Source organism: Bombina bombina, chromosome 6 (genome assembly GCF_027579735.1).
Source record: "Bombina bombina isolate aBomBom1 chromosome 6, aBomBom1.pri, whole genome shotgun sequence".
NCBI classification, from domain to species: Eukaryota; Metazoa; Chordata; class Amphibia; order Anura; family Bombinatoridae; genus Bombina; species Bombina bombina.
Genome location: NC_069504.1, coordinates 1,107,208,480 through 1,107,236,282, shown reverse-complemented (window position 1 = coordinate 1,107,236,282; position 27,803 = coordinate 1,107,208,480).

The following is a 27,803-nucleotide window of genomic DNA, read 5'->3' as shown; positions in this document are numbered from 1 at the left end:
TAGTCACACACACACATATAGTCACACACACACACACTGACACATATACATACAAACAAACACACACACACATACATACATAGTCACACACACATATAGTCACACACACACACTGACATGTATGCATACATACACATGCACACTCACACACATACATACATAGTTACACACTCTCACACACTGACACATTTACATACATACACACAGTCACAAACACATACATACATACATACATACAGACACATATACATATACACACACACATACACGCATATATACACACACAGTCAAATACACATATACACATGCATACACACACACTGACACATATACATACAAACACACACACATACATTTACAGTCACAAACACACTGTCATATATACACACACACACATACATACATAGTCACACACTCACACAAACTGACACATATACAGTCATAAACACACACACACAGTCACACAGACATATACACATGCATTCACACACACACACTGACACATATACATACAAACACACACTTACACACACATACATACATAGTCACACACACACACATATAGTCACACACACACACTGACATATATGCATACATACACATGCACACTCACACACAAACATACATACATAGTCACACACTCTCACACACTGACACATTTACATACATACACACACAGTCACACACACATACATACATATACACACTTACACACAGTCACATACATACACACATATTTGGTCTTATGACATCAAAGGGACATAAGACCCCCAAAACAAATATATATATATATATATATATATTTTTTTTTTTTTATGTTGTGAGTGTGTGCACTCTCACCATCCGTCAACAGCTGCCAGGGTGCTATAAGGCGTTGCAATAATTTTAGAAAGGTTAAGCACTCACTGGACTTCGGTCATCTGTGTAATAACAATTTTATTAGTGACGTTTCGGGACAAAAACAGTCCCTTCCTCTGACAAAGAACAACACAAAATATCAAACTTTTAAAGGTGAACAAAACCCTCCCCTCTGTGAACAACCCAATCACTGTGATCTGCGTGTGTGGTCTAGAGAAACCAGTCTCCTGATAGGTTAAGGACCAAAGGTCAATTGAATTGATAGGATAAAAAAACTGTCCATCAATACTGTGTATTCGTCTAAGTGCTTTAAAAGTGAACTAAAGTGAAATAACCCCTTAATGACCACAATGTACCCTGTATGTCACTGGTCGTTAAGGGTTTTTTCAGGACATAATAGCACAAGTCTAGCAAGAACACGCTATTAATGCACTCCCTCCAGCAGGCTTTGTGGAATAGAGCAGTCTCAACGCTGGTGGCAAGATCGCGCTATAAAACAATCAAGTCCCAAAAAAAGGCCAGCGACATACAGGGTACGTCGCTGGTCCTTAAGGGGTTAAAATGCAAAGTTCAGGGTCAGCAACAGATATAAATGAAAATCCAGACAGCAGCTGGTGTAAAAAGGTCGAATAAGGCTGTGTGGGCAAGAATGTAACATAGTTCCCCCACCCAATGGCAATGATCAACACAAAAGGTGCTGGCTCAAACAGCCAATCACGTACATATATAATGCATCTAACTCCTCCCCTAGAGGCAACAGTAACCAACACACCACACATAGCGGAATCAGTCTGTCAATATGACTCTAAAACTTACTGTGTATATATAGAGAGGGTCTCATGTAATATCCCCTCTGTCAATCGACATTTGTGCCTAACTAATCATCCATGTCATCAGTGCGATCTTACATTGTTATCGCACAACATGAGGAAAATCTATGTCTGGCCAATGGCGTATCAGCATGAAGCCACGCACCACTCGTGCACCAATCGCGCGCTTTGTTGACTAGCTATTGTAATCGCGCGTCAGCAACCAGTGATGATGGAGTGTGGGGCCACACACCCCTGATCAGCCAATCCCATATATCAAAATCTTGTATGTCAAATATATGAGTGCACGCCCTATTGTCCGTATTTTGTGTATATTGACCTGGGCAGCAGAATCATTCACCAAGTCATATAAACCAATGAGTCATAATGCCTCCGACCCCACTAGCAAAATTATAAGAGTAAATCAATCACGGATCATGTTTATCGATCCGATGTTGACAGATATAATGTATAGAGATGGAGGGTCTTCTGTGCATCCCCATAGGGTGTGTTTTCACAGTTATTGTATATAAAGATGGATGGACTTCTGTGCATCCCCCCAAAACATCGATGTCTCTATCACGCATTATCATTATCATAAGTGCAATGCCACATTCTTGTTACACAACCAAGAGAGCAAGCAGGTTCCGAGTACGGGCAGTGTGTCTCCAACCAATAGGTCATATCGGCATGGAGCTACCCACCATTCCTACACCAATAACGCCCTTTGTTGATTAACTGCTGTAATGGCTCAACAGCATCCAATGGTATTGTAGTGTGGGGCCACATACCCCTGGTCCACCAATCACCTTCAGGTCACACTGCTCTAGACCACACACGCAGATCACAGTGATTGGGTTGTTCACAGAGGGGAGGGTTTTGTTCACCTTTAAAAGTTTGATATTTTGTGTTGTTCTTTGTCAGAGGAAAGGACTGTTTTTGTCCCGAAACGTCACTAATAAAATTGTTATTACACAGATGACCGAAGTCCAGTGAGTGCTTAACCTTTCTAAAATTATATATATATATATATATATATATATATATATATATATATATATATATATATATATACTGTATGTATATATATATATATATATACAGTATTTTTTTGTTATAAAAAGGTGCCAGTACTCAAACAAAACTCATTGATTATTTATTGAGATATTGTGCATTGTCAGAGCAGAAGGAAGTACGTTTTCTTCTAATATAACCTTGTACGTGGCTTAATTAATACGTCCTTCACAAAGATTAATCTGTCCAATTCCAGCCTTGCTGAAGAAACCCCAGATCATCACTGATCCTCCACCAAATCTCACAGTGGGTGCAAGATACTCTGGCTTATAGGCCACTCCAGGTCTCTGTCTAACCTTTAGATGACCAGGTGTTGGGCAAAGCTGAAAATTGGACTCATCAAAGAAGATGACCTGGAATCAGGCAGATTTATCATTGAGAAGGACCCAAGCATCAAGCCACATACAAGGTTATCTTGGAAGAAAACTTACTTCTGTTCTGACAATCTTCTTTAACTCTGAGGATTGGGTTTTTTTTTCCAGCAGGACAATGCTTCATGCCACACAGACAGGTCGATCAAGGTATGGATGGAGTTCCACCAGATCAAGACCTTGTTATGACCAGGCCAATCTCCAGACCTGCACCCGATTAAAAACCTCATAAGACATCTGACCTGTCAGACAGTGGGTCCACATTCCATCCAGCACCAGGTAGTACAATCAAGGGAGACTGAGCTGTTCGCTGCTTCTATCCCTGTATTTGCAGCAAAGCTCAGAAAATTTGGTGAGTTTTTTTTATTATTTTCATTTTACTTTCACATTCTTTTCATAACTCCCCTGCCTCCTCTGGCTGCACGTCACGGGAGGGTGAGGGCATTACTGTTTTGTGGGGGTTGTCATATTGGGAGCGGCGGGGTAACAAGTGTATAGTGGTTAGGATCATAAGCATGTCTGGTCAGTAGGTGGGCGTGTTTGGTGGTTTGTGGGTGTGTCTGAGCAGTCTGTGGGCAGACCTAAGGGAAATTCTGCAAATCAGGACATAGGGCTGTCTCAGACAGGCACAGAACTCAGAATTAGGGACTGTCCCTAATTCTTACCATATTAAACTGAGAATAAAACATTTATTATTAGCGTTTAAAAAGCTAATCTAAACAATTCTTAAAAGTCACTTTGAGGAAGCATCTGGGGGAAGCGAGAGCTTTTGGACTGGTTTTCCACAAACTGAAATATTGCAACAAAGACTGAAAATATTACTTTGGCACAGACTTTGGCACAGACTAATACTGGGAAAATCAGCAGTCAGCAATATGTATTTAACACATCAGAGAGTGAGACTTTAGTAATGATTCATGGCCAAACATTTGATCCATTGGTTAAAGCAAAGAAAGCCGCTTTTACTGTACCCAGCATGTGGAACATTCGTGACTCTTAACCATTTCATTCCCAGAGAAGGCTGCAAGTCATTGCTAAGAACTTTATTGTGCTTAAGACCTTAAGTTAGAAGAACACAATTACCAGCAAGCTTCTTAAAGCATCCTCTATTTGCACATTTTGGAAACACTAAAAAGGTAATAAAAAAAACAAAAAAACAAAGATCTGGTAGCCATAGCGTTAAAAAGATAAATTAATTCCATTCCCGTCAAGTTGTACAAAAAAATCACTTACTAGAACGCACAGATGTCCATAAATGAATATTACATTACATTATGTATTAAACAGGAAAATGTTTTTCTTTTTTTTTCATGCATGAAATAAATTACTTTTATGTTTTCTGAGAACTGGAACTGGATTACATGAATTCAGTCTAGTTACCATATGAGAACATAACCTGGTCATTTCAGATATTATTTCCTAATAATTTATGGGTAGTGTCATTGCAATATAATAAAATTATTTCATGACATTTGTAATATGCTCGGCAGCATTAGCAGTTGCCAAGGGCAAGAACAAAAAGATATTTGGACATTTCAAATTCAACAACTTGGATTTCGTTCTCTTTCCCACACACACAACACACACAATTTACACTTTGCAAGCACGTGCAAATGAGACCCATGAGTGATAAGCCTTGAATAATATTAATTTAAATGAAGTAAATAAGATTTTAAACTATAAAAACAGTTTGCATTGGTATCTAGAATGAGAAGGTCTTAGCCAATGAGAGTGGTAGTGCCTGTGAGAGGTTGAGTGAGAGGGGCAGTACCTGTAAGGGGCTGAGTGTAAGAGGGGCAGTATCTGTGCGGGGCCAAGTGAAAGGGGAAGTGCCTGTGAGATGCTGTGTGAGAGGGGCAGTGCCAGTCAAATGGCGAGAGAGAGGGGCAGTGCCTGTGAGATGCTGTGTGAGAGGGGCAGTGCCAGTCAAATGGCGAGAGAGAGGGGCAATGCCTGTGAGATGCTGTGTGAGAGGGGCAGTGCCTGAGAGAGGCTAATGAGAGGGGTAGTGCCTGAGAGAGGCCGAGTGAGTGGGGTAGTGCCTGAGAGAGGCTGAGTGAGAGGGACAGTACCTGTGAGAGTCCGAGTAATAGTGGCAGTGCCTGAGAAAGGCTAGTGAGAGGGGCAGTGCCTGAGAGAGGCAAGTGAGAGGGGCAGTGCCTGAGAGAGGCTGAGTGAGAGGAGCAGTGCCTGTGAGAGGCTGAGTAAGAGGGTCAGTGCCTGAGAGAGGCTGAGTGAGAGGGGCAGTGCCTGAAAGAGGCTGAGTGAGAGGGACAGTGCCTGAAAGAGGCTGAGTGAGAGGGACAGTGCCTGAGAGAGGCTGAGTGAGAGGGTCAGTGCCTGAGAGAGGCTGAGTGAGAGGGACAGTGCCTGAGAGAGGCTGAGTGAGAGGGGCAGTGCCTGAGAGAGGCTGAGTGAGAGGGACAGTGTCTGAGAGAGGCTGAGTGAGAGGGGCAGTGCCTGAGAGAGACAGAGTGAGAAGGGGCAGTGCCTGTGAGAGACTGAGTGAGAAGGGGCAGTGTCTGAGAGAGGCAAACAGAGAAGGGACAGTGCCTGTGACAGGCTTTGTGAGAAAGGGCAGTGCCTGTGAGAGGCTGAGTGAGAGGGGCAGTGCCTGAGAGAGGCTGAGTGAGAGGGGCAGTGCCTGAGAGAGGCTGAGTAAGAAGAGGCAGTGCCTGCGAGAGACCGAGTGAGAGAAGCAGTGCCTGAGAGAGGCAGAGTGAGAAGGGGCAGTGCCTGTGAGAGGCTGAGTGAGAGAGGCAGTGCCTGTGAGAGGCAGAGTGAGAAGGGGTAGTGCCTGTGAGAGGCAGAGTGAGAAGGGGTAGTGCCTGTGAGAGGCCGAGTGAGAGGGGCAGTGCCTGCGAGTGGCCGTGCTAGAGGGGCAGTGCCTGTGAGAGGCCGAGTGAGAGAGGGGCAGTGCCTGTGAGAGGCCAAGTGAGAGGGGCAGTGCCTGCGAGAGGCTAAATGAGAAGGGGCAGTGTCAGCGAGAGGCCAAGTAAGAGGGGGCTGTACCTGCGAGAGGCTGAGTGAGAGGGGGCAGTGCCTGTGAGAGTCTAAATGATGAAGGGACAGTGCCTGTGAGAGGCTAAATGAGAAGGGGCAGTGCCTGTGAGAGTCAGAGTGAGAAGGGTCAGTGCCTGAGACAGGCCATGTGAGAAGAAGTAGTGCCTGTGAGAGGCTGAGTAAGAGGGTCAGTGCCTGAGAGAGGCTGAGTGAGAGGGGCAGTGCCTGAAAGAGGCTGAGTGAGAGGGACAGTGCCTGAAAGAGGCTGAGTGAGAGGGACAGTGCCTGAGAGAGGCTGAGTGAGAGGGTCAGTGCCTGAGAGAGGCTGAGTGAGAGGGACAGTGCCTGAGAGAGGCTGAGTGAGAGGGGCAGTGCCTGAGAGAGGCTGAGTGAGAGGGACAGTGTCTGAGAGAGGCTGAGTGAGAGGGGCAGTGCCTGAGAGAGACAGAGTGAGAAGGGGCAGTGCCTGTGAGAGACTGAGTGAGAAGGGGCAGTGTCTGAGAGAGGCAAACAGAGAAGGGACAGTGCCTGTGACAGGCTTTGTGAGAAAGGGCAGTGCCTGTGAGAGGCTGAGTGAGAGGGGCAGTGCCTGAGAGAGGCTGAGTGAGAGGGGCAGTGCCTGAGAGAGGCTGAGTAAGAAGAGGCAGTGCCTGCGAGAGACCGAGTGAGAGAAGCAGTGCCTGAGAGAGGCAGAGTGAGAAGGGGCAGTGCCTGTGAGAGGCTGAGTGAGAGAGGCAGTGCCTGTGAGAGGCAGAGTGAGAAGGGGTAGTGCCTGTGAGAGGCAGAGTGAGAAGGGGTAGTGCCTGTGAGAGGCCGAGTGAGAGGGGCAGTGCCTGCGAGTGGCCGTGCTAGAGGGGCAGTGCCTGTGAGAGGCCGAGTGAGAGAGGGGCAGTGCCTGTGAGAGGCCAAGTGAGAGGGGCAGTGCCTGCGAGAGGCTAAATGAGAAGGGGCAGTGTCAGCGAGAGGCCAAGTAAGAGGGGGCTGTACCTGCGAGAGGCTGAGTGAGAGGGGGCAGTGCCTGTGAGAGTCTAAATGATGAAGGGACAGTGCCTGTGAGAGGCTAAATGAGAAGGGGCAGTGCCTGTGAGAGTCAGAGTGAGAAGGGTCAGTGCCTGAGACAGGCCATGTGAGAAGAAGTAGTGCCTGTGAGAGGCTGAGAGAGAAGGGGCAGTGCCTGTGAGAGGCCAAGTGAGAAGGGGTAGTTTCTGAGAGAGGCAGATGGAGAAGGGGCAGTGCCTGTGAGAGGCTGAGTGATAAGGGGCAGTGTCTGTGGGAGGCTGATTGAGAAAGGGCAGTGCCTGCAAGAGGCCGAGCTAGAGGGGCAGTGCCTGCGAGAGGCCGAGTGAGAGGGGCAGTGCCTGTGAGAGGCCGAGTGAGAAGGGGCAGTACCTGTGAGAGGATGAGTGAGAAGGTGGAGTGCCTGCAAGAGTCTAAATGAGAAGGCCAAAAAGTGAAAAATATTGAAGGCGCCTGAGAGCAGTGAGATCCAATTGTGAATCACACAAAGTAAATGAATAATATATAAGGTGTAAACAAATAAGTTATAAATAAATGCTAACTATTACTATATCACATTCTCTATCAGTGGACATGTGACAAACAAATCTAAACAATTATACGTGTGTCAGATGACCTTATTGATAAATATATATACCAGACAAACATATGACAATAGTATATACGTGTATACCGAAATGTATAAAATTGTAACACTGCGTGTGCACACAAGCAATTCCAAGTGTATCAAATATAAAAAGTGAAACAGTAAATGAAAAAAGTGTCTATAGTGAAATCGGTATCTGTGACTGTGACAAAACCTATTAAATATAAGCAAAAAGGTCATATAATCAAGTTCAAATCGAACCCGAAGATCTACAGGGTCCCATAAGATAGTGAGTTCACAGGTGATATGGTATGCGGCTGCTAGACTTCTCCCGGAACTGATAGGCCACCAGACTGATGAGTGATTACTAGAAGAAAATAAGAGAAGGCGCCACAATAGTGTGAAATCCGTGGTATATCGTCCCCATGCAAACATTGAAAATCACTTACTAGATATAAAGCACTTGAGAAGTGCCACAGGTACAGGCTGGACTATTAATAGCTGCCCAGCGAGCTAACTTCACGGTCTGTAGATCAACAAGCAGATTTCAGCGTCTCAGTCTCATGTGAATCCGTCACGACCTTAGTGCCTAAATCAGCAGCTACTCAGATCCAGCAGACTTGCAACAGAGATAGTTGTGCAGAGAATACTTCGTGATGACAATAGGTTTTATAAAACACAATAAAAGTTTATTAAAAACCATATACACAACGCGTTTCCCAGTTCAACAACCGTTTCATCAGGTGTATAGTAATCAAATGCCATCACGACTTATAAAACAAATTCGGCGTCTCCAGCCGATTAGTGCGCTTGCGCACTAGGAGTATGAACCAATAGAATCCCTGTAAAGAGCCGGCTTAATAGTGATAGGTTAATAAAATAAGGGTGTGTTCCCCTCCCTCCAACAGCTGATCTTACTAGCCGCCGCAAAAATAATAACAGCTGATCGCTAGGATAATGGACCAGCCGATATCAGTACATCTCCTCCCATTGTTTGATCCCTCATACTAACGGCTACAAAATTGACAAATGAACGCCACAATATGGGCCTCGCACAAAATACTTGTCCATGCGTGGATCAAGTGGAAAATATTTAAATTATATTCCATTTTAACATTAGTCACTATTCGTTTATAGACGATAAGTTCACTTAGCAGAGTAAAAAAATATATACCAAAATATAAACCAACTCTAACTTCTATACAAGGACTAAAATCAAACCATCAATGCATAGATCATAAAATGCAATAATAAACTATATAGTAATATAAAATGGGATTATCCCACAGTATAAAGTAATATAAATAAAAGAAATATGCAATATATATATATATATATATATATATATATATACCGACTAGGGATAGCGGTATCACTATACAATATAAAGTACACGTTGTGCACTAAGAGCCAGTCTAATTGACCTCTAGATAATATATAGAGTCTGCAGTCAGCGTATAAATCACTATCGTAGGCTATTGTAGCATTAATTAGACAAAAGTAACAAGCTGTAATAACTGTGAGCAACAGAGAGCGCCTCTAGGACCCCCCACCGACGCGTTTCGTCACTGTAGCATGACTTCGTCAGGGCATAGGGGTGGTCCAGCCGGACACTCAGTGTATTATACTGTTTTTTTACCATAGAAACAGTGTCAGTGTGCGGAAGTGTTTAACCGCAACTATTTGGCGATCCTATTATGAATAGTTTTGCAACAAATCTCGCAATCGGGTAGGTATATGTGTCTAATCTTGATGGTAAAAAGCTATTATGTCAATATCTGCAATATCATAATAGAAACGGGTATTGATCTTAAGTGCCCATGAATACAGAGTCATTATTATTGTGTCGTGCCTCACATTGTGTCAAAGAGCATATATTTATACATTTTACACTTGAGTCTGTGACAGGAGCGAGCTGCACTTAGTCTTATGGCGCGGTCGGGCCGGGCTGTGACTATACAGCTGGCCCGATGCGCTGACTAAATATAACAGACCCGCTCAGCAGAGAGCAGAGAGCGGGTCTGTAAAAGCGCCATATTTTTAACATATTAAAATGGAAAAAAAGGCATTTATAACTATAGCACTTAAATAATGTTATATAATTCTGCACTATGTGCAGAATTATATAACATTATTTTTAAGGTTTACTGTCCCTTTAAGCTGTTCAATTGCAAAAAAATGTATTTGATATTTATCATCCTTATGTACAGTATTCATATATTTAGCTATGGGTACATTGCGATCCCACTTTATGTCTCCCATATGTTCAAGTACTCTAGTACGCAATTCTCGGGAGGTCTCGCCTACATAGATTAGGGGGCACTTGCATGTTGCTACATATATGACTCTTTTTGTTCTACAATTCATGAAGTAATTTAACTGATAGCTTTTTCCTGTCTGAGGATGTGTAAAGGTTTTCATAGGTGCCATATTTTTACATGCCTGACACCGGCCACATTTGAAGAAGCCTTTAGTCTCTGGGAGCCATGTCCTTTGTTTATCTTGGGTAAAGTGACTTCTAGTATAGGTTGTACTGACACAATGGAGGTGAATACCCTGACGGATAGCCAATTGTTTTGGGTATATGGGTTATCACCCTTTTATTATGTACGAGAGGATAGCTATATAGTGATAGTACTTCAAAGGGGCCAAAATACTCTCAAACACTATTATGAGATTAATACAATAGAGCATCCGTTATGGATGTTTATGTATCAGTATAGAATATTAATATAATCTTATGTAGGTATATTATTATTTTGTTATTGTTTTTGTAGGTTCTATAAATAATCTTATCTTAATCGGTAAATTATATGTATTGCATATTTCTCTTATATATATATATGTATATTCTGGCTTTTGTAGGTTATTATTGTATATACCCTAGTCGGTATATATATATATATATATATATATATATATATATATTGCATATTTCTTTTATTTATATTACTTTATACTGTGGGATAATCCCATTTTATATTACTATATAGTTTATTATTGCATTTTATGATCTATGCATTGATGGTTTGATTTTAGTCCTTGTATAGAAGTTGGTTTATATTTTGGTATATATTTTTTACTCTGCTAAGTGAACTTATCGTCTATAAACGAATAGTGACTAATGTTAAAATGGAATATAATTTAAATATTTTCCACTTGATCCACGCATGGACAAGTATTTTGTGCGAGGCCCATATTGTGGCGTTCATTTGTCAATTTTGTAGCCGTTAGTATGAGGGATCAGACAATGGGAGGAGATATACTGATATCGGCTGGTCCATTATCCTAGCGATCAGCTGTTATTATTTTGCGGCGGCTAGTAAGATCAGCTGCTGGAGGGAGGGGAACGCACCCTTATTTTATTAACCTATCACTATTAAGCTGGCTCTTTACAGGGATTCTATTGGTTCATACTCCTAGTGCGCAAGCGCACTAATCGGCTGGAGACGCCGAATTTGTTTTATAAGTCGTGATGGCATTTGATTACTATACACCTGATGAAACGGTTGTTGAACCGGGAAACGTGTTGTGTATATGGTTTTTAATAAACTTTTATTGTATTTTATAAAACCTATTGTCATCACGAAGTATTCTCTGCATGATTATCTCTGTTGCAAGTCTGCTGGATCTGAGTAGCTACTGATTTAGGCACTAAGGTCGTGAAGGATGCACATGAGACTAAGACGCTGAAATCTGCTTGGTGATCTACAGACCGTGGAGTTAGCTCGCTGGGCAGCTATTAATAGTCCAGCCTGTACCTGTGGCACTTCTCAAGTGCTTTATATCTAGTAAGTGATTTTCACTGTTTGCCTGGGGACGATATACCACAGATTTCACACTATTGTGGAGCCTTTTCTTATTTTCTTCTAAATGAGAAGGGGCAATGCCTGTGAGAGGCTAAATGAGAAGGGGCAGTGCCTGTGAGAGGCTGAGTGAGAGGGGGCAGTGCCTGTGAGAGTCTAAATGAGAAGGGACAGTGCCTGTGAGAGGCTAAATGAGAAGGGGCAGTGCCTGTGAGCAGCTAAATGTGATGGGGCAGTGCCTGTGAGAGGCTAAATGAGAAGGGGCAGTGCATGTGAGAGTCAGAGTGAGAAAGGTCAGTGCCTGTAAGAGGCTGAGTGAGATGGGCAGTGCCTGAGAGAGGCCATGTGAGAAGGGGTAGTGCCTGTGAGAGGCTAAGAGAGAAGGGGCAGTGCCTGTGAGAGGCCAAGTGAGAAGGGGTAGTCACTGAGAGAGGCAGATGGAGGAGGGGTAGTGCCTGTGAGAGGCTGAGAGAGAAGGGGCAGTGACTGTGAGAGGCCAAGTGAGAATGGGTAGTTTCTGAGAGAGGCAGATGGAGCAGGGGCAGTGCCTGTGAGAGGCTGAGTGATAAGGGGCAGTGCCTGTGGGGGGCTGATTGAGAAAGGGCAGTGCCTGCAAGAGGCCGAGTGAGAGGGGTAGTGCCTGCGAGAGGCCGAGTGAGAGGGGCAGTGCCTGAGAGAGGCCAAGAGAGAAGGGGCAGTGCCTGTGAGAGGCAGATTGAGAAGGGGTAGTGCCCATGAGAGGCCGAGAGAGAAGGGGCAGTGCCTGCAAGTGTCAGGGTGCCCGGAAACAGACTGAGACGAGAAGTGCAAAAATAATCACACCTTTATTAATAACAAAAATAATAAAAAGTCCACAAGTCAAATAACAAGCCAGGAGTCAAAGCCAGAGCTAGTAGTCAGACGAGCCGAGTCAGGAGCCAAAGGGAGTAATCAGATGATCCGGAATCAGGAACAAGGAGAACACCACAGTCAGGAACAAGCCAGGGATCAGGAACCAAAAGAGAGATCAGACTAGCCAGGTAATACACAGGAACTGGAACACACAAACAGGTCTGAGACAATGCAAGGGCAAAGCATACTGAACAGAGGCCCTTTAAATAATAAGTGATGACATCACAATTCTGAGACTGCAACCTGTCTCACACGGATGAAGTTCACCAGTCTGGCCATAAAAGGGTGTACAGGAAATGAGCAGCATCACACACTAGTAAGAGAGGTGAGTAAAATGGCTGCCAGCAGCACGTGGCAAACAAAGCAGGGAAAAAACCCTGATAGTACCCTCCCCTCAATGGCCACTCCCCCGCGGGAGGACAAGAGGATTGTTGAAACGGGCATGGAAGGCACGGAGGAGGGCGGGAGTATGAACATCAGATGAGGGAACCCATGAATGCTCTTCCGGACTGTAGCCCCTCCAGTAAACCCAATACTGTACGCGACGCCTGGACATACGAGAGTCAATAATACTGCTGACCTCATATTCTTCATGGTTGTCAACAGAGATAGGATGGGGATGAGGCAACACAGTGGTAAACCAATTACAAACCAATGGTTTCAAGGGGGAGACATGAAAAACATTGGAGATGAGCATTGCAGGAGGAAGGCCACAGGATTGACCCGTCTGAGTATCCAAAAAGGACCAACATAATGGAGAGCCAGTTTATTGGAAGGCACATGAAGGTTTAAATTGCGGGAGGACATCCAAACCCTCTCACCAACCTGGTAGGAAGGCGAGGGCAGACGCCTACGATCAGCCTGGAATGTTTGGTACTGCATAGAATGATGAAGGCAATCCTGAATCTGCACCCATGTGGAACAGAGTTGCCAGAGATGCTCCTCCAAAGCCGGAATACCTTGAGACATGAATGAATCGGGCAACAAGGATGGTTGAAACCCATTATTTGCCATGAATGGGGATAACTGGGAGGAAACATTAATAGCACTATTACGAGCGAACTCTGCCCAAGGTAACAGTTCAGATCAATTATTGTGGTGATCTGAGACTTAGCAATGGAGGAGCTGATTAGACCATTCCGCAGCCCCTTTGGGTTGAGGGTCATATGCCAAGGAGAAGGAAAGCTGAATCCCCATTTGAGCACAAAAGGAATGCCAAAATCTGGAGACAAACTGGCTACCCCGGTCCGAGACTATCTCCTTGGGTAACCCATGTAAACGGAAGACCTCCCGGGCAAAAATTGAAGCACAATTCTCTGCAATTGAGAGAGGGTAAACCCAGCCCCCGAGGAGGAATGGCTCTGGGTTGCAGGTCTATGGCACAATTGTAAGACCGGTGAGGAGGCAACGTACCGGCACGCACCTTGTCAAAAATGTCTTGGAACTCTCGGTACTCCTCAGGCAATAGAAATACCAAAGAAGTGCCCAGGACTTTGACTGGTTTCCGAAGACAAGTGGAAATACATTTTTCAGACAAAATTTCAGACCTATGCCAGTCGAGACTGGGATTATGCTTTTGGAACCAGTTATACCCCAGAACAACTGCAAAATGCTGAGAGTTAATCACATGGTACTGGAGGGTTTCAAAATGGAGAACCCCAACAGCCATGGATAACGGAGTGGTTTCGTGAGTAACAAGTGCAGGCTGAAGGGACCTGCCATCAGTGGCCTCAATATCACGTGGAATGGATTGAGGCAATACAGGAATGAAGTGCTGTGATACAAAAGCACTTTCAATGAAATAGCTCACAGCACCGGAGTCAGCAAGAGCCTGGGTGACTATGGAGGAGTCCACCCAGGAAAGGACAACCGTGACCAAAGGTTTCACCTTTAGCAGTTCCGAGGACAAGGATAAACCACCCAAGGTCTGCACCCGACAGGACCTTAGGTGCGAGTATTTAACTGGCTGTGTAGGACAAGACTTTATAAGGTGGCCCTGTAACCCGCAATAGAGGCAGAGCCCCTCCCTCTTCTAAAGGTCCTGTCTGCCACGGAGAGACACGTGAATCCCAACTGCATTGGCACAGCAGTACCTGGTGACTCGGGACCAGGAGACATGGGAGGAGAGGGATGCATGGGTGGGAACGACAATGTAGGAGACAATGGAACAGGAGACTTCCGCAAGCGCTCCTTGAAAGAGGGCCTCTCTCTGAGTCTGATGTCGACTAGGATTAAAAAAGACACCAAAGCCTCAAGATCCTCTGCTAAATGTCTGGCAGCAACTTTGTCTTTAATCGCATCAGAAAGCCCATGAAAGAAGGCGGCAACAAGGTCTTCATTGTTTCAACCATCCTCTGCGGTAAGCATACGGAACTCAATGGCATACTGAGCAACAGATCTCGTACCTTGCTGAATGAGAGGCTGAGTGAGAGGGGCAGTGCCTGTGAAATGCTGAGTGAAAGGGGCAGTGCCTGAGAGAGGCCAAGTGAGAAGGGCAGTGCCTGTGAGGGGCAGAGTGAGAAGGGGTAGTGCCTGTGAGAGGCCTAGAGAGAAGGGGCAGTGCCTGCGAGAGGCCAAGTGAGAAGGGGTAGTGCCTTTAAGAATCCAAATGATCCCATGCCAAGCCTGCAGTCTGCAGGCAATGAAAATAGGTAACTTGAATGCACCTTTGATGTGGCCTGTGATGCAGTAACTCTAGATAGTATAACCTGGGAGAGTACTGAGGCAGTAGGAAAGGATCAAGATCGAAATAAATGTTGTGATTTAAAAACCACTCAACCTTTTACCCAATACAGAGCAGGGGTAAAACACTTGAGACATTTATAGAAGAGTTGAGAGAGACCTATGCTCTCTGCAGTCCCGCTCCTCACTCAGCTCCAACAATCCTAATCTGTCCCAATTGGAGCGTGAGGTGCTGTATGATTTGTGGGACTGCAGGGAGATTGTGATTAAGGCATCTGATAAAGGTGGATCAGTGGTAATTATAGATAGGGACATGTACATCAAAGAAGCAAAGCAACAACTAGAGGATCCAGAAAATTATAAGGTGTTAACCTTTTAACCCACTAGCTCATTTAAAAAAGAACTAGCACCGTTATTGAATAATGCCCAAGAGAGAGGGTTTATTGACACAGAGACAACAGAGCTCCTTTATGTAGCTAACCCCATAGTGCCTATATTCATAGAAACATAGAAACATAGATATTGACGGCAGATAAGAGCCATAGGCCCACCAAGTCTGCCCGATATTACCAGTATAGTATAGTATTACCAGTATATCACCAAGTCTATAACAGTATAGACTTAACGAGTTTGTAGGATAGCCTTATGCTTGTCCCATGCATTTTTAAAGTCTCCCACAGTGTTTGTCGCTACTACCTCTTGAGGAAGTTTATTCCATAAATCAATCACTCTTTCTGTAAAGAAGTGCTTCCTCAAATTACTCCTAAATCTACTACCCTTTAGCTTGAGATCATGACCCCTTGTTCTTGAATTTTCCATTTTAGGTATAATACCCACAGCCTCAGTTTTACTAAGCCCTTTAATGTACTTGAAAGTTGCTATCATATCACCTCTTTCTCTTCTCTCCTCTAAGCTATACATATTTAGGTCATTGAGCCTATCCTGGTAAGTGTATTTTTTAGACCATGTACCATTTTGGTAGCCCTCCTTTGCACAGATTCAAGTTTTTTTAATATCCTTCTTAAGATATGGCCTCCAGAACTGCACACAATACTCAAGATGAGGCCTAACTAATGATCTATAAAGTGGCATAAGAACCTTACTATTTCTGCTGCAAATACCTCTACCAATACATCCAAGCATTCTGCTAGCCTTACTCGCTGCATTACTACATTGTTTACTAAGTTTTAAATCATCTGAAATAATAATTCCCAAGTCCTGTTCCTCATCTGTAACAGTCAGTAAAGTGTCATTGAGTCTGTAATTAAGATTTGGATTTTTCTTCCCTAAATGCATTATTTTACACTTTGCTGTGTTAAACTTTAGATCCCAGTCGTTTGTCCAATCCTCCAATTGTTGTATATCACTTCTCATTTCGTCTACCCCCCTGGAACATCCACTCTGTTACAATTTTTTGTATCATCTGCAAACAGACATACTTACCCCTGTAGCCCTTTGCTGATATCACAGATAAATATGTTAAACAAAACAGGCCCCAGAACTAACCCCTGAGGAACACCACTAGTAACAGCCCCCTCTGCTGAATGAACTCCATTTACTAAGACACTTTGTTTTCTGTCCTTAAGCCAGCATTCCACCCAGTTCACAATTTTTGAATCTCGACCAAGGAGATACAGTTTGTGAATTAGTTTATTGTGTGGGACGGTGCCAAATGCTTTGCCTATATCTAGATATGCTACATCAACTCCTCCACCCTTGTCTAATTTCTTTTGTTACATAATAAAAAAAGAAGTCAATTAGATTAGTCTGACATGATCTCCCTGAAGTAAAACCATCCTGACTTTGGTCCTCTAAATTGTTTGTCTTTATAGCTTCCATCATCTTCTGAAGGTGCACAACTCCCTGATTGAAGTCAAAGGTCTACCAATAGTGAGTGGCATAGGGTACCTTATGGAGCACCTTTCACAATGGCTTGATGCCGTATTTCGCCCATTGGTTACTACTTTGTACAGTTATTTAAGAGACACAAAACACATTCTGTTGAAGGACTTCAGATGGGACCCTAATACACACTCTTGGCTTTCAATTTATGTGATTGCATTGTATTCATCTTTACCGCCCCAAACAGGGTATTAAGGCCTTACGTTTCTTTTCAAGGGAATATACTGATTACAATGGTCATTTTCAGGATTTTGTTTAAGAGGTCACTGAGTTTCTACTTATGCATAACTTTTCTAGGTTTGAGGACACCTTCTATCTCCAAAAATGTGGAACAGCAATGGGGGCCAAATTTGCCCCCTCATATGCCAACCTTTTTTTAGGTTGGTGGAAGCTGTTCCACATTTTTGGAGAGGGTAACCCTTTCAAACATCATATTCAGTTCTATAAAAGGTATATAGACTACCTCATTATGGTTTACCTGGGGGGATCTGAGAGATGCTACTAATTTTGTGGAGTGGCTAAATACTAACAATCTCAATCTCAGGTTTACTTTTGACTTTCAACCAGTTTCAATTAACTACCTGGATATAACCCTGACAGGAAACAGAACTGGCATAATCAACAGTGATGTATATAGAAAGCCAATAGCTGGCAATGCCTTGCTACATGCAAAATCATGTCACTCCGAGTTTGTGCCATATGCTGTTGTTAAAGGCCAATACACTCACATAAAAAGAAACTGTAGTGATAATCAGACCTACAGCCAGAGAGCAGTTGACCCACCGTCTGAAACAAAGAGGTTATATCAGCAGGATGACAGATAGGGCATGACATAAGGTAGATCTAATAGAACGTGACCATCTGTTACAGGATAAAGAAAATACTGGGACAAGGACCAAAAAGGGTGATTTTTTTAAAGATGTCACTTTTGTGACTGGTTACAGTTCCCAGTACAGGAGCATTTGCAATATAGTTAAAAAACACTAAATTATTAATCGCAGATGATAAACTAGTAGATTGTGTAGAGCACGGTTTGAGGTGTTCTTAAAAACGAGGTCTTGCTATAGGGAACCTTATCTCTCCATCAGATTTGCCCCCTATACAGCAAACTACCAGTTCATGGATGACACATGCAGGAATTTACAGGTGTGGAAGAAATAAATGCATACCCTGTGATTATGCCACCTGCTCCAAACAGTTTAGATCTGAAATGACACAGGATATGTTTTATATTAGACAATGCCTAAACTGTAATTCCACATATGTTGTGTATGTCATTACATGTACACTTTGTAAACAGCAATATGTTGGGCAAACTACACGAGATAAGGGGTCACGTATAAGGGAGAATTTCTACACCATAACAGTAGGTAAATCCACCACCCCACTTTTCCAACAATTTGCTTGTTTTCATAACAAAAGCCTTGATTCTTTCAGATGGCAAGTTACAGATCAGGCCATTTTACCCAAAAGAGGGGGGGGGGAGGGGACAAGAGCAAAATCTTGAGTAAAAATGAGATGTATTGGATATTTTGACTGAATACCCGAATTCCATTTGGGTACAACTCAGAATATGATTTGATAAACTACTAGCAAAATTAAATTTCTTATATTTAAACCATTAGGAATAGTCAATATCAACTAATTTAATTTTTCAATATTCAGTACATGCATTATTCAATTTCAGTTTGTTATGAGATTTTTTGCTCTAGCCTTGGATTAAGGATACCCCATGATGCTCATGTCCAGGTTTATACAGTGTGTGTGCTCTCTTTGCAGGCTAAATTTGTGTCCTTACAGTACTAACAGTATTAATCTACACAGAGTATCAATACTCTTCCCTTTTCCAAGGTAGCATAGTGGTAACCATATATTCCTGGGAAGTGGTAACTCTGGGTTTGAATCCAGGATAAGTCTTTTTTGATCTGATCTGATTTAGCTTATAGCCTGCCAGGGTACCCTTTAGCAATGGTCTTATAAAGTTATCTGTACATGTTTGAGATATTATTAATAAACCATTTGTCTATTGTACAGATCACATTACATTATCCTTTCCATAATTCAGATTTAGTCTGGAAACACAAGTCTGCATTTAGCTTTGAAACTTATTCTATACCCATATATACAGCACAGTGGCAAATACTGAGGACTATTCAATGGGAGACCTGGGTTCTTATCCAGATTTTTTTGGTTATTTTGTTTTTGGGTTTCTTCTGTTTTTCCTGCTTTTTAGCTAGCAGTGTGCCATAGTATCCCTTGTACTCTGTCCAGCCTGGTATAGTATCCCTTGTACTCTGCCCAGCTGTAGTATTGAACAAATATAAATATATATTTGGAAACTATTCTGAATATTGAAAAATAACAGGTATGAAATATACTATATTTTGGAAATCCCAAATGAACCCTAGTACATCAGTTTGTAATATAGCACAAGCATGTATATATATATATATATATATATATATATATATATATATATATATATATATATATATATATATATATATATATATATATATATATATATTATATGTACATTCATTGTTCTACTATGTATGTGGCTTTATACTAAAAATTGTGTTGTCACTCTCTCAATTTAAGTAATTAACTCATAGATGACTTTCAGCTGAAGTTCCTTTGATTTTAACCAATAGACAGCATGTTAGGGTTTAAATAGTGTGTACGTTTTCGAGTTCAGTTTGCTATGATTACGGCTTGTTTAAGCTTAAACTAAAAAGGAACATAATTTTGGTTAACAAAGCGACAACTGCTTTGATTCAATAAACATCATTAGATAAACTAATATCTCTCAAGGATATCGCCATCACAAAAATATTTTATAAACATTACAAAAAACAAATAGCCTTAGGTACACAGAAGTCCTCTGTCATATTCATACATAACAGTGACAACTTGCTTTGACACAACTGCAAGACAAGAACTCTAATTAACACTCCCACTCAAGCGTTAAATGCACTAGAAGTAATCTTTTTACTCTTGTTGGGTTATGTATTATGAGTTGAAAGCAAACCAAAAAAAAGCTGGTTAGAATATCGTGTGCCCATTCACATATTCCCCGAATGGAGCAAAACAAGTGAAAAAAACACCCCAGACTCGTGCAAACCCTTTCATATATTCTAAATTGCACTAAGCCAACATAAAAAAATGAATATTTCACATTCCAATGTTCATCATATAGCAAAATATGTTCTATTTATTCAGAGATATTTCTACATATATATAATGGTATTTTGAGTCCTTATTACTTTTTTGGGGGAATATTTTTTTTAATATTTTTATTAGATCATGTTATTATGAGTGTAACTGTACTTTGTATTGTATTTTTGAAGTGTTTTGTGACACTTTTTTGGTTGGAAATCATTCATTGCGATTGTGCTTAAGCGATATTATTTACTTTCAACTCGTAATACCAGCGGTAAGCCCAATGAGCGCAACCCCCCCATGATAAATGCCTTATTGCTCGGACACAAACGTTGCATAGCCAGACACCAGCTTCTGGCAGCGTTCCTGAAGAATCTTAGCCCATTCCTCATGAGCAATGGCCTCCAGTTAAGTAATATTCTTGGGTTTGCGTGCTGCCACCGCTTTCTTCAAATCCCACCAGATATTTTCTATGGGGTTCAAGTCAGGTGACTGTGATGAATTTGGTAGAATCTTCCAGGACTTCTTGGTGGAATTTGAGGTATGTTTGGGATTATTGTCCTGTTGGAAGGTCCAATGACGCCCAAGCTTCAGCTTACTCACAGACGACATAATGTTTACTCCCATGATTTCCTGATACTTCAATTAATCCATCTTGTCTTCCACACGCTGCAGGTTTCCAGTGCCAGAGGATGCAAAGCAGCCCCAGAGCATCACTAAGCCACCACTATGCTTAACTGTAGGCAGAGTGTTCTTTTCAGCGTAAGCTTCATGCTTCTTCCTCCAGACATACCGCTGATCCATCGGGCTGAAAAGTTCCAGCTTTGTTTCATCACTCCACAGAACAGAATCTCAAAACTTCTGTGGCTTATTTATATGATTCTGATCATAATGGAGCCAATCTTTCTTGTGCTTTAGGGTCAGTAGTGGTGCACGTCTTGGAGTTCTGTCATGGAAACCTTCTGCGTTTAGTACGCGCCTTACTTTGCAAACTGAAACCTCAGTGCCTGTTGCCACCAAGTCTTGCTGCAGGTCTTTTACACACACTCAAGGGTTTTTCTCAACCTGGCTTCTCAGAAATCTGGGTGCAGCCATTGATAGCTTCCTTTTTCAGCTCCATCCAGCTAGTGTAACCTTTGTTCCTTTAAATTTGAACTTGTAAACAATGCTTCCAATGGTGTCTCTAGGATCATTCAGTGCCTTTGCTATCTTCTTGTATCCTGTTCCTGGTTTGTGAATTCTTTTGAATTAGCCATATTTCTAACGTGCAGTCAAACGTGACACTCAACAAACCCCTAGCCAGTTCAGGTATTTCATGTGTTCTAGCTCAAGCACACCTGGGGTAACTAGTGAAGCCCTTGATTAGTTGCATCAGGTGTGCTTGAGACAACACCTGTTTTGCATATTTGTGCTGTTGCGAAGGATTCTATTCAGGGGGTTGAATACTTTTGAGATTGCAGAATTCATTAAAAACTGCATTTTCAGTTGAATTTAGGCAGATCACTTGAAGCATTCCTATTGCTTTTCTTTGATTTGATCATTGCAAACAGCTGAAAAACTGTACATTTTGACAATAATCCTGATTTGCAAAGGGAGTTTAATCATTTTGATTACAACTGTATATATATGAAGGGGTGATATCCCCGAAACGTCACTATATGTATATTTTTGTGCACAATAAAGCACAATTTTAAAATCTCCAATGAGTTCATGCCTGCTTTGGACTATATATATATATATATATATATATATATATATATATATATATATATATATATATATATATATATATATAAAAAAACATATATATATATATATATATATAAACACATACAGCTATGTATATATATATATAAAAAACACACAGAGAAAACCCTGCATTCACTAGCAAGCTCTCAGCTAAGATTAAAAGCAAAAATTAAAAGGTTAGTTACCACACCTGGCCAAATGGGACAAGTCCAGGTACCACGTCAAGGTCCTTTCCAAAAACCTGGGACCCTAAAACAGCCACACAATGCAAGCTCTCAATCCAAACAAACTGGGAACAAGTGAAGGGTGCTTATGTAATCACCCCAGTCATATACAAAACACAGAAGGGGACTGCACTCCTAGACCTGACCGGGTACACATCCCATGACCCTGCAACATGCTCAGCCCTGGGTGCTCAGTGGCACTCACAAGAAGCAGAGTCACAGGCAGTTAACAGTTTTACGCTCATTGGGTTGCGCTCGCATTATGAGTTGAAAGCAAACAAGAAAATAAGAAGGTTAGACTATTGCGTACCCATTCACATATTCCCCCAATCAAGCAAAAAAAGTGGAAAAAACACCCCACTCTCGGGCAAACCCTTTCATATATTCACAATTGCACTAAGCCAACATGAAAATATGAATATTTCACATTCCAATGTTCATCATATAGCAGAATATGTTCTATTTATTCAGAGATATTTCTACATATATATAATGGTATTTTGAGCCCTTATTACTTTTTTGGGGGAATATTTTTTTTTTAATATTTTTATTAGATCATGTTATAATGAGTGTAACTGTACTTTGTATTGTATTTTTGAAGTGTTTTGTGACACTTTTTTGTTTTGCAAAACAATTAACTTAAGTTCTGAAGTCGCAGTGATCAGTCATTGCGATTGTGCTCAAGCAATAGCCTTTATTAAACTCTTTGCTTTGACACAAACGTTTGCACTCCACACATAATCTGGCCCTTTATATGGGCAAGCACGTCTTTCTAATGTGAAAAATCCCATACACCTTAAGAACACACTAAAATATAAAACTCATTTTGCAAACTTGTTTCCTAAGTATTGTAGTTATAATTGTTGTTTTTCTATGGTTCTTCTTAGTTTTATATATATACAGTATATATATATATATATGCTTAACATATATTGGCTTATTTCAGGTTTTAGTGGTTAAACTTATATACAATAGTCTACTCTCCGTGCATTTCTGCATATATACAAACATCGTATATACATTTGGGATTATATTTTTGGTGAACTGTATCACCTATAATGCATAGGATATTTCTCTGTTATATCCAGTACTATATAACTCATATATTTGCATCTACCAATTGGTGGATTGATAGGGGGTATTTAATTATCTGTTTTATTTACATGCAATTTATACTTTTCTCTTATTGGTTTTCTTTTTGAATATTTCATATATTTATCTGTATATATTCTGATTCGTCTATACATTATGGATCAGCAAGGAATATAGTGCTTTGTGTTTGAAGATCTCACAAAAGCACTCGATCCCTCTGCTGATACTTTACAATCATGGTTAAAAGATGCAGAACATGACTTAGAGAGTCTTTTTGTACAAATGGACAGCCTAAGAAAAAAAAGTCATTAGGTTATAAATGGATTTTAAGACCTTTCTCATTTATCAACAAAGAGAACATATACCAAGAGGTCTTAGGATAAAAAAGTTTCCATCATTCCATGTTACATGTCTTAAATTTATTGAGGAGAGAATACAGCACTCACCACATGTTCACAGATATTAATGACCATACTAGTTAATTACAAAAAGCAACAGAGATTAGTTTTGATAAAACAAATGCAAGATTTGCAAGTTGAATTAAAGCAGGTACAGATAGACCCAGAATTCAGTTTGTATGATACCCAGTTTAAAGAGAATTTGCACAAATTTCAAAAAGAACTTTGGGATTTCCAGACACAGAAAATCAATAGGGATAAAATGGACTATAATTCCGAGAATGTGTTTTCTTGGTCTCATAGAGCTTTAGCTTCAAACAATAATAAGAGCAAAAAAATCAAATATAAGAAATCCAAACAAGATAAAAAGGTGTCTTTCAGCGATACTGAATATGACTATGACACTTCAGATAGTGACTCTGTGGTGGAAGTACAGGATGTATCAGGTCAGTCATCAGTAGTACACTCACCTAGTATCCCAACACAAGGACAGTCAAAAAATGGATCAGGCCCACCTCACTCCATTTTAAAACTGAAAACAGGAAAAGAACACGTAGAGGGGGCCAAAATAGATACCGACACAGGCATAGAAAAAACAAAGAGATACCCACAGAGAATAAGGAGGAAGCAAATACACAGATATCTACAAAAGATGTGATTAATCTGTCAAGTTACACCTTGAGTCAGGATGAGGAGAGGGTTCTATCACGAGGACGAGTTTTTCTCCATCTTGTCACTTCAATCTGTTTCAGACCATATTAGATCTCAACAAATTTGTGAGATTGCTTACTCTTAAAAACCATTTTTTGAAAGATGGATCTGATTCAGAGCTGTTTCCAGATGAGGAGAATAATATCTCTCCCATGGTTCTAGAGGACAAAAGAGAGTATGATTTGACTTTTGGGGACAGATGTCGCATACAGGATATGGAGGATTTTCAACTAGCAGATAGTGATAGCACCAGACATGGTCCATCTGCTTAGGATATAGATGTGTCCAGTCTAAAAAGTAGGAGCACTTTTTATCCAGTTCAGACTAGATGTAATTTGTTAGATATCTTTCAACAAACTATAGAAAATCAACTAATTAAACTAGACTCAGATTTAAGGACTGCACCCACACCATCTGAAAGTGAGAACAGTGCTAGGACAAACATGGCACATAAAAACAAAAATAAAAACAATTTTACTGAGTCTGACAATAGGGCTCTACGAAAATTATCTTCTAACAAGGATCTTGTTTTTCGAGAATCTGATAAAGGGGGCAATCTAGTGATTTTAAATAGGCAAGACTATGTTCTGGAGGCATCCCGCCAATTATCAGACACAAATAGCTATTGTGTCCTTACCACTAATCCCACAAATGTTTATAGGGATTTACTTGTGGAGATAGTGAAATATGGCAGGGACAATGGAATTATAACAGCTAACATGTCTGAATATTTGGTGCCTGAATGGCCTGTAACTGCAGTGTTTCACTATTTCCCCAAGATACACAAGAATCCTCTAAATCCTCTGGGTCGTCCGATTGTGGCGGGCATAGGTTCACTTAATGAGCCTTTATCCGAACTGGTTGACATGTTTTTGCAGCCTCTTGTGCTGGCTCTTCCTAGTTACATACAGGATACTACATCTTTTATTAAACAAACACAGGGTATACCTTGGAAGTCAGATTATACCCTGATTTCGATGGATGTCTCCTCTCTATACACGTCCATCCCCCATGATAGGGGTTTACATGTGCTGGAGTTCTTTTTGAGACACAGGTCCAACTATGATGAAGCCACTATAGTTTTTTTACTTATGACTACAGAATATTTACTAACACATAACTATTTTCTTTTTGAGGGTCGTTTCTATCTCCAAAGATGTGGAAAGGCTATGAGCGCTAAATTTGCGCAGTCGTATGCCAACATTTTTTTATGTTGGTGGGAGCTCTTCCACATATTTGGAGATAGAAACCCTTTTCGTACTAATATTATCTATTATGGGCGGTACATAGACGACTTGGTTTTTGTATGGGAGGGGGACAATGATTCCATCAACAGATTTCATCGCTATGTATCAAATAATAATTTGAATCTCAGCTTTACTATCGAGTCTAGTACTGAATCTCTAAATTTTCTAGATGTAACTATGAAACCAGTTGATGGGAACATCGAGGTAGAAATATCGCAAACCCACTTCAGGTAATAGTATTCTGAAATATGATTCTTGCCATCCACCACATCTTTTGAGTTCTATTCCTAAGAGCCAACTCATTAGGGTCAAACGAAATTGTTCAGATCCTACCATATATGAGCAAAGGGCAATTGATACAATGGAGAGGCTAAGATTACGTGGCTATCCACAAGTGGTTTTGACACAAGCCAAAGAGGCTGTAGACAAAATTCCTAGAACTGAACTTCTCACATACAATAAGGATACAAATATTACAAAGAATACAAACTTCTTCCCCTATCTTTACCACACCATATAGTATTGAATATGGCAAAATTTGCAATTTAATTAGACAAAGTCTTCCTATACTTCAAAATGATGAAAAGTTGAGTAAGATTGTGAAGGGGGGCTGTAAAAATTTTTCCCGAAAAGCAAAAACACTCAGGAATATATTGTCACCTTCTATGTTGCCTAAAGTAACAATGGGTACATGGTTGCAGAAATGGAACGGCTGTTTTAAATGTAATGCTTCCAAATGTAAAACTTGCTATTTCATAAACTGCAATAGTGCCCATGCGGTATATCTTCTGACATGCCAAGGATGTAATATACAGTATATAGGTCGTACCAAGAGGTCCTTAAAGGACCGGTTTATGGAGCACCTCAGATCCATTGAGGATCCCAAGTAAAAAATTCCTATAGCCAGACATTTCAGGTATAATCATAATTCAGATAGTACATTACCTAAGGTTCAAGGCATTGATTTTATACCTAGGCATTCTAGAGGGGGAAATCGAGAAAACAAATTGGATGAAAGAGAGGTCTTTTGGATTCTCCACCTTAGAACTAGGGTGCCTTCAGGTCTGAATTCTAGAATGGATGTTAATATGTTTATTAAACATCAATTACCTTTACAAACCTATAATTCTTATGTGCATACAATAACTAAAAGTTTTATTAGTGCAATCTATTTGAAATATGACTAATATAATATAGGATGTATACTTTATATATATATTGTCTGTTTATGCAGTTTTATATCATATCATTATATCATATCATTATATTTATATTTATGTCCACAATTAGATGTGCTTTATATCTTTTCTAGTATTTAGATTTAGAGTTATTCTGCAGTGTTGGGGCTGTGTCATATTGAGAGGAGGCATTATAGGGGTTAATTTTGACACTTTAATTGATGCTTTTTTATTGGATGATATATTCTTTATAATGAGCCTTCTCACCACCTGTCCTCCATCAGTGAACAAGTGCCCCAGAGGCATGAAACGCGTATGATGTCACAGGAGGGCGATGTTCCCCCTGTTTCCTTCTGTTAATATGTTTTTATTGGGCTGTCAAATCTATGTATGATTTTAAGCTGCACAAAATAAAGAACTTTTATTTTACCTAGTCCTTTGGAGTGCAGAGGAGTTCTTTGTTTACTTATATATATATATATATACGAAAGTTAATAGGGATTTGCACTCCCACCTCTTAAGATACGAGCCAGGGTGTCAGGAACAGCAATATCCAATTCCAAGTAATAGATCCGCACTCTTTGGACTTTATAAAAACTATACGGCTAGATTACGAGTTGTGCGTTAGGTAAAAAAGCAGCATTAAGAGGTCCTAACGCTGCTTTTTTTACGCCCGCTGCTATTACGAGTCTTGCAGGTTTAGGGGCACCGCACACTTTTTTGGCCTTACCGCAAAACGACTTACATAAACTTTGTAAAGTCTTTTTTCTATGGGACTTCCATAGCACCAGTATTACGAGTCTAACGCATTTAAAAGTCAGTAGTTTTATAGTAAAACGCTGTAACATAAAACTCATAACTAAATTGCTAAAAAGTATACTAACACCCATAAACTACCTATTAACCCCTAAACCGAGGCCCTCCAGCATCGCAAACACTATAATAACATTTATAACCCCTAATCTGTGGCTCTGGACATCGCCACAACCATAATAAATATATTAACCCCTAAACCACCGCACTCCCGCCTCGTAAACACTAGT